We start from the raw sequence: 8,142 nt of genomic DNA, 5'->3' as shown, positions 1-8,142 counted from the left end.
CGAGGGGCAGGGCTTAGGACACACCCCTCTCATCAGCAACTTTTATTAGCTACTTTAGACAGTTCCCGCTCTAGCATGCTGGCTTTTGTGGATCGCCTTCTCAGGCCCCTGTCTGTCCCCCTGCATTGTATAGGGGGTCTAGGCACCTAACCCAGGGTTTGCAGATTCCAGGTGTTGCAATGTCTAACTCTGAAGTCCCTTAGGGTACATCTGAAACCCCCCCCCCAAAAAAAACCCCAAAACAAAACCCCATAACCCCACATCAACAAGTCCCAATGGACTCAGGCTTGCACTGTGACCCTCAAAATAGCAGCATAGACCTTTCCACTCAGGGTCTGAGCCCTGGCTAGGCAGGTGGGTCTCAGATCCCAAGCTCCAGCCCAAGCAGGAACGTCTCCACTGCTATTTGTAGCACCGTAGCACAAGCCCCATGAGTCTGTTGCTCCGGGTTCAGAGACTCGCTGTTGCTGGCATTTTCTGGTAGTGTAGATGAATCTGGGCCCAGTTGTTTATCCCAGTGGTAGCATTTTCACCTCCGTTTTGCATGGATGTAAGTGACTCCACAAGGCGCAAGGCACTGGAGAATCAGTGGCGTAGCTGGAAATAAAGGGGTAATCTCTGGAAAGAGCCCGCTCTTGGGAGATTTCCTGTCTAATTTGGCAGATTCCAGAGCTTTGGAGAGTAGAGAAACTACAGCGAAGCATCCAAAGCTTTGGGAACTGAGTGACAGCACAGCCTACCAGGCAGTGGGTAAGAATGGGTGTCAGGATGTCTGGGCTTCAACCTCGGTTTTGTCATCGAACTGCTAGATGATCTCTGTCCCTCATTGACTTCATCTGTAATACAGGATAATGACACTTACCCACCTCACAGGTGTATTGTGAAACCTGCGTCAGCAACAACCTGAAAGCATATGAGATGCTGGGAGGAAAAAGGCCCTCAGCTGCCTATGGTCATGCATCAGCGTAACTATCAGACTTAAACACCTCAGCCCTATTGAGCTTAGTGTCTATTCACTAACACTGGTATAAAGCATGAGTGACTCCAGCATACGCGAGTGGAGAATCAGCTCCCTGACATCTAAATATCCCATGGAAACTAGCCCCAGGAAAGACTCCCTTGTGCTAGTGTTATAGTCACCTTCTCATTTCTCCTTACTCTGAAGCAGAGCAAGAAGCCAATGCTGAGCGAGCGAGAAGCCTAAGAAGCCACCCTGAGCTCATAGACCTGACATTCACAGCTCTCAAGCAGTCTTATTCAGCCAGCCACTAATGCATTTTGAACCCCAACCAGTTATCTCCTGGAAATTCCTGCTTTGCTTCTGCCAAAAAGTTTGCCCTGGTTAGACATATTTAGATGGCTAAGTGTCGGATGGCTCCGACTGCCAGCCATGGTGACCTCATAGCTGATGCGAGACATGGGAGCCGTGCGCACTTGATTGGAATGAGGTCTGTACGCCAAGAAGGTGCTTTGTGTGGTCAAATCATTTTCACAGCGCTTAAATCAAGCGATGAAATATTCATGGGGCACTAAGGCAGCTAACTGCTTTCTTATGGGAATATCAATACTGCTGGAGACAGCCTTAATTCAATATTCAAAAAGCCTCTCTCTCCTGTCGCTTCAGGTTCAGAGTTCTTTTCGGAAACCTTGCTTGTGCATTCCTGCTCCATTAGTGGAGGAGAGAATGGACAGCTGGATGGCAGAGCGGGCGGGGTAGGAGAGTGGAAGAGAGGAAGGATGGAAGACAAGAGCTAGGCTGGGGGTTACTATTGATATCCTGGGGGGGGAGCGGAGACACAAAACCCACTGGTAAAGTTTGGCTAGCTGGTCAGGAGCAATCAAGCCTAAGTCATTGAAAAAAACAACTCATGACCCAGGTAGGTTTCAGGGCTAGATTCTCAGCAAGTGCAAGAGGGGGCAGCCACATTGGTGTCAATGCAGTAATGCTGATTCACACTTGGCCCTTGGTCCGTCATATGGCTTTGAGGTGGCTGGGCTCTGGATTTCCTTTTGGGGACCAGATGCCAAGCGGGGGTTGGTGGGGTGCAAGAGCAGAGGGGATCAGTTTGATCCTATGTTCTCTCTTGATTTCTTTTTTAAAATAGATTAATTTAGTTCTGGCAAAAGATGTCAGACAGACAGCCCTGGAAATGGAAGCCCTCTATTTATCCATGAGCTAGGTCCAGCGAGCTCCCCTCCATGCTGTCCTTTCAATGGGTCTCGACCTTAATCCGGACGGATGGCAGGGGAGCTCCATATACCCATGTATCCAAAGCCCATTTAAATCAATGGAAAGACTCCCTCAAAACTTGGCCTTTCTGCTGAGATGTCTCAACAACAGTGCCAGTGCTCATTGTGGTGGCATATTTTAGGACATGGACTCCTCTTCACTAGAAACCAGACTGAGCACCCATCTCGTTTCACACAAGGAACGAGCTGCAGATCTCAGTCCCTAAACGTCAGACTGTATCTTAGCTACAGGGCCAGATCCATCACTGATGTAACACCACTGAAGCCAGTGGATCAATACATTTGACCCACTCCTTTTACAATAGCTCTCTTTAAATACAAAAGTACCACGGTCAAAGCCTTTGACCAGTGTTATCTAACCCCACTCATAGTCATTTATACATTTGGTCTGTGGTTCACAGCTGCCTTGCATGTTATTTGAGATTGTGTGGTAGTGATCCCTGCTGGGCGGACAGCTCAGGCTCTGTTGTGCTAGGTGCTGTACAAAAATATAGAAGAAATTCATTAAAAAGCAACTGGGAAATTTGTAAGAAGTCCTGGCATGCTTAGAAAAAAGCACACATTTTTAAGATTGGGGGAAGCAATTTTATAATTATAGATTCTTAAAAAGAGAAAGACTGTTGTAAGAGATTTTTAAAGTCGTAGATCCATTCCAAGGAGACTGCGCGCAGCTTTAGATGTTTCACCCTAAGTAAACAGTAATGCTTTGACTGTGCTTGTTCGCAGCATTTTCTGCCTAGAGCATGTGGTAGAGACAATCTTTCCCTGTGACAGACTGTACCCCAGTATTCACCCCTTGCATGCTATTGTAATGATCTTTGTATAAAGTACGCCTTATGAGGTATCATTTGAAAACTCATGATTTGCTGGTCACTATTGTTCTGGTAAAATTTGTGTGGCAACATTGTACAATGTAAAGTTACAATATTTCATGGTGTTATTAAAACATGTTCCAAGTCTGGGGAGTGGCCAAACCAGTTCCTCAGAGACAAAGGACAAGCTGACATCTCAGCCTGGTGTGAACAAGACCAATGGGCCATTACCTGCTAAGTGGCTATTCACTGGCAGGAAAAGGGGCAGGGGCTATAAATCTACATCTTAGCAAAGAAACAGCATAGGGTTCCTGTCCACACAACTTGCCTATCGCCGTGCTCCTAGCTGGAAATGCTGCTCAAAGGGGGGACAGGACTATAAAAAGAAGGGGCCCCAAGGAACCCCTCCCTCTTCCCATCCATTCACTGCAAGAGAAGGAACAAAGGAAGCAGCCATTACACAGAAGAAAGGGTCCTGGCTTAAGGAGTGTGGCCAGTAAGACTATTGAGAACATGTGGCGAGAATAACTTCTCTTTGAATTTAACATAGTTTGTTGAGTTAGGCACTAGTTGCATTTTATCTTTATCTTTCTTGTAGCCATTTCATGCCTCATTACTTGTACTCACTTCAAATCTCTCTCTCTTTGTAGTTAATACACTTGTTTTATTGTTTTATCTAAATCAGTGTGTTTGAATTGAAGTGTTTGGGAAACTCCATTTGAGATAACAGGTTTTGTATAAAAATGACAGACTTTATATAGTCATGTATTGTCCAGGAGGAGGCTGGGCAGTACAAGACGTACATTTCTGGGGGGAAATCTAGGACTGGGAGTGTGTTGAGGTCACTCTGCAATATAACCAAGGCTGGTGAGAACCAAGGTCTGGCTGACTGGATGGCTGCAGCACACACAAACGTAGCTGGAAGTGACTTACATGCTGGAGGCTGTTTGTAAGCAGTTCAGAACGGAGGCTACAGCGGCAGGGCATTATAAAGGGCATTATGACAGTGGAGATGGCACAGCAACTCACTAGTCTGCACTGTACCCTGAATATGTCACACTGCCCACAATGAACTGTCAGTCTAAATAGACAAGCCAGACAGAATGAGAGGATGCAATGCACCACAGAGACACTAAGTGGCTTGTCCAAGCAAGAGCCAGGAACTGAAGTGGGCTCTCCTGAATCCCTGTATCGTGACAGACCCACCAGACAAGTTTTCAGTGGCATTGTTCAGGCTTTGCTAAGCATGGCTATAACTCTCTGCTCAGGTTTCACACAGGTGCACAGGGAAGAGTACCAAGAAGAGCTGGGTTCACTAATGAGCCTCCTTCTGTAACCCCCCGCCCCCAAATTCACTAGGCAGATTTTTGTGCTAAAGTGACTCAATTTTTCAGACATCTGGACAGTGGAAAGAGCTTTGTACAACATTGTGTTGAAAAGCTTCAAAATTGCTCCAGTTCTATCAATCCCAAACCAGACAAAAATTATTTCAGTGAAGCATCGGTTACTCTACCTAGCTCTACTGATATCATTTACTATAGATATTCCCAGTACCAACGAGGAACCCCCAACCCAGATCAGAGCCCAGTTGTGCTGTGCTCAGATTGGACATATCACAACGCAGACACTCCCTGTCCTAGAGCACTCACAATCTACATGTCAGATAAGAGACCAAAAGAACCCCCCAAACCGGACCCCCGCAAAGATGGGAGGATGGGTAACAAAATGAGCAAAAAAGCAGGACACAGCTTGTCATTTGTTTTACCAATGCTGTGGTGATTTATAGACATCATGGGAAACAGAAGTTTTAAGGAGGGATTCAGAAGAGTAGCAGCTTTGCAAATGCCGAGTGGGAGTTTTTCCTAGGATGATGATATCACCTTTGATTATTAAAAATTCAAGGATTAAAAAAATCAACGTGATTTACTCCTTGCCCCTGTTGATGTTTGTTTACTGTGCATTTCAATCCCGGAGACAAACCAAAGCAGATCAACTGCATCTTCTGAAAATGCCTCTCTTTGAATTGGATTTTGAAAATCCTTTGTATAGCCCAATCAGAAAGCTGCTTTACCACAGTCTCCCATGCTGGGCCCTTCCAGGATCACAAACGATGCCCCTTAGCAGGAGCATCAGAGTTGGCCACCAGCAGCAGGCTTAGAAATGCCAACCTTGATCAAAAGCAGGGACTGTGTATTGAGGGTGAGCAATGCTCCTGTGTGGGTTGCACTGGTGAAGTAGGTGTGTGTCTTTTTCCAGGGAGACGGAAATCAGCCAGCTGAAGGCCAGTGACTGAGTGTCAAGAGCAAAGCACACTTTCTGGATTATGAGGAACAGCCGTGTTAGTCTGTATTCGCAAAAAGAAAAGGAGTACTTGTGGCACCTTAGAGACTAACCAATTTATTTGAGCATGAGCTTTCGTGAGCTCACGAAAGCTCATGCTCAAATAAATTGGTTAGTCTCTAAGGTGCCACAAGTACTCCTTTTCTTTCTGGATTATGAATGCCAAGTGGCTCATGGCCTGGGGCCTGTCAACAACAGGATACACATCACCAGGGGAGCAGCAAGAGAAACCTACTGGCAAAGCTGGATGCAAGAACACCTCTGACTAGGATCTGGTCACATCCTCCAAGCGAAGAACCATTTTTGGAGAGTGACACCGTTGATTTAGTACGTGGCACTACTCCATCTGAACCAAGGCTGGACAAGTGCCTCAGCTCTGCTGCTGGAGGTGCTGTCCATTGCAGGACAAGTGAAACAGAGGGCCTGCTTAACTGCAGTCATTAAAAAAAATCCTTTCATTTTTATACAAGAGTCTGGGTCTTAGTCTGTGCCTTGGCCAAATTCCAGTTTGGATAATGACATGTGGCCTTCCTAGAATTCCTTCTGCAATTGCAACTGGATATGCAACTGTTCTTCTCTATTTTAAACTGCTGTGAGCTATTAAACAGCTTCTCTGTTCCACTTCAGGGGTAGCTGAGCTTCTTTTGTGGATGAACTGACTTCTGCATATGAAAGACCTTGGGAGCTGCCTAAGTAATCGTAGTCCCAACTGCATATGCAGGAGTCACTTCACCCCAAGGAGTTTAGAATCTAAATCCTGGGACCCTTCGGACTGGGAAGGTAGGTGACATTATCCAACCAATGCAGGTTAAATAGCTGGATTTTTCCAGAGGTAATACACAGAGTTTTCATTTTTTTACCTTCAGGTATCCATGGTCCCAATCCTGCAAACACAGATGTAGGGATTTTCAGAGTCCTCCAGGAGTTAAGCCGTTAACTGACATTGATGCCCTATGGGCGTTTGGAAAATTTCACATAAGCCTGGAAATTTTGGGGTTTGGGCCCAAAGATTTTTAGACTAGATATGTGTTATGTTTTGGCCAAAAAAACAAAAGCTTTGATGCTCAGGGTTGGGGTTTTTTTGATGCAAAGTTGAATTGTTTTTGGGTGGAAAGCGGACACTTCTTGGTGAAAAACAGTTTGACAACACCCCAATTTTCCATCAGAAACACTACTGAAGAAAAAAATTTGTCCAGCCTTAGTTGGGCACCTAACTCCTTAAGACTTCTCTGAGAAATCTAAGTCTTAAGCAGCTGCATACCACTCTTCACAGGAGTAAAGTGACTCATAGTGGTTGCAGGATTGAGAAAGCAATGATATTTCCAGTCATTATTTAGCTGCTTTCCACAGAAGCCTGTTTCCCCTCTGCCACTTTTGTCTTATCCATTTAGTCTGTAATACAAAAAAATAACTTAGCCCTTTCCCTCTGCAAAGTGCCTTATAAGTACTGGCCCAGCATCTCCGGCAGGGCCAAGGGAGAGGAAAGCTGCCACATCTCCCCTACTGGGCAGATCCTGAGAGGAGGGAGTCCCCAGTGGCACTAGAACTGACAGAGGCAGCTCCTCCACCACAGCCCCTATGACAGAGGCACGTCACGGGTGAGGCACGCTGGCTCTCCTTGACTGGCAATGGCCTCTTGGGGGGCCACAGCCATCCAGCACAGTTTAGAGAAATCTCCAGGTTATTCTGAGCTGTCCCCAGGCTCAGGAAGCTGCACCTAACTCCCTTTCAGCCAACTAACTCACGCCACGCCTAGGTGGTACCATCCCCATTTCACGGACCTACCTGTAAAATGCGGCCGCACACACCTTCCCTGCACACCCCCCTCATGGCATGACAGTGCAGCAGCAGCTCCACCCCTGTTTCCCAAGCTGCAGTGGCTTAACCCTCCAGCTAGCTCCCAGAGCCCTTCCACCCATTCTAGGGCACCCAAACTCCAAAATAAACCCAAAATAAATTCCTTCAGGGAAGCACTGATGGGCAGCCATCTTGCTCAGTTCCCAGCCCACCTTCTCTCCCACAGTGGGAGCTCCAGCTCTGCTTTCCCTCTCTGCCATGCTGCAGCTGAGCTGGGCTCTCCCTTTTCAGCTCTTCCCTCAGAGCCTAAGTCCCACTTCAGGTGTGTGTGTGTCGGGGGCTGATTGGGCCCCCGGCAGCGCATTAACCCTTTCCTGACGCCAATCGGGTTTGTAGACCCCATCACACAATGCATTTACATTGGGCCAGTCGCCATAGTACCTAGGCACTGAACACAGGAATGGCACACTTCAGTGTCATCCCAGTAGGGCAGTATGCGGCGTCCCACCCTCAGGGTGGGGGGTTCTAATATCACAGGTGGTTTTTCTGTTGGGGAGTGGAAACACAGCTCACCCCCTCTATTGAGAAAATGCTTATACAAACAGCTGAGTCTGGAGTTGTACCCCAAAATCGGGGGGGCGGGGAGGAGGACAGGATTTAATTCTCCTTTGACAGAGAGTTACAAGTTATTGGGCCCAATACAGGGATAACTGGGTGAAATGTAATGGCCTGTGTTGGACAGGAGGACAGAATAGATGATCTAATCCAGTGACTCTCAACCTTTCCAGACTACTGTACCCCGTTCAAGAGTCTGATTTGTCTTGCATACCATCAAGTTTCATGACACTTAAAAACTACTTGCTTATGAAATCAGACATAAAAATACAAAAAAGTGTCACAGCACCCTATTACTGAAAACTTGCTTACTTTCTCATTTTTACCA

Source organism: Lepidochelys kempii, chromosome 8, assembly GCF_965140265.1.
Source record: "Lepidochelys kempii isolate rLepKem1 chromosome 8, rLepKem1.hap2, whole genome shotgun sequence".
Lineage (NCBI taxonomy): Eukaryota > Metazoa > Chordata > Testudines > Cheloniidae > Lepidochelys > Lepidochelys kempii.
The sequence above is the reverse complement of the archived record's forward strand: the minus strand, read 5'-3'. Positions refer to the sequence as shown.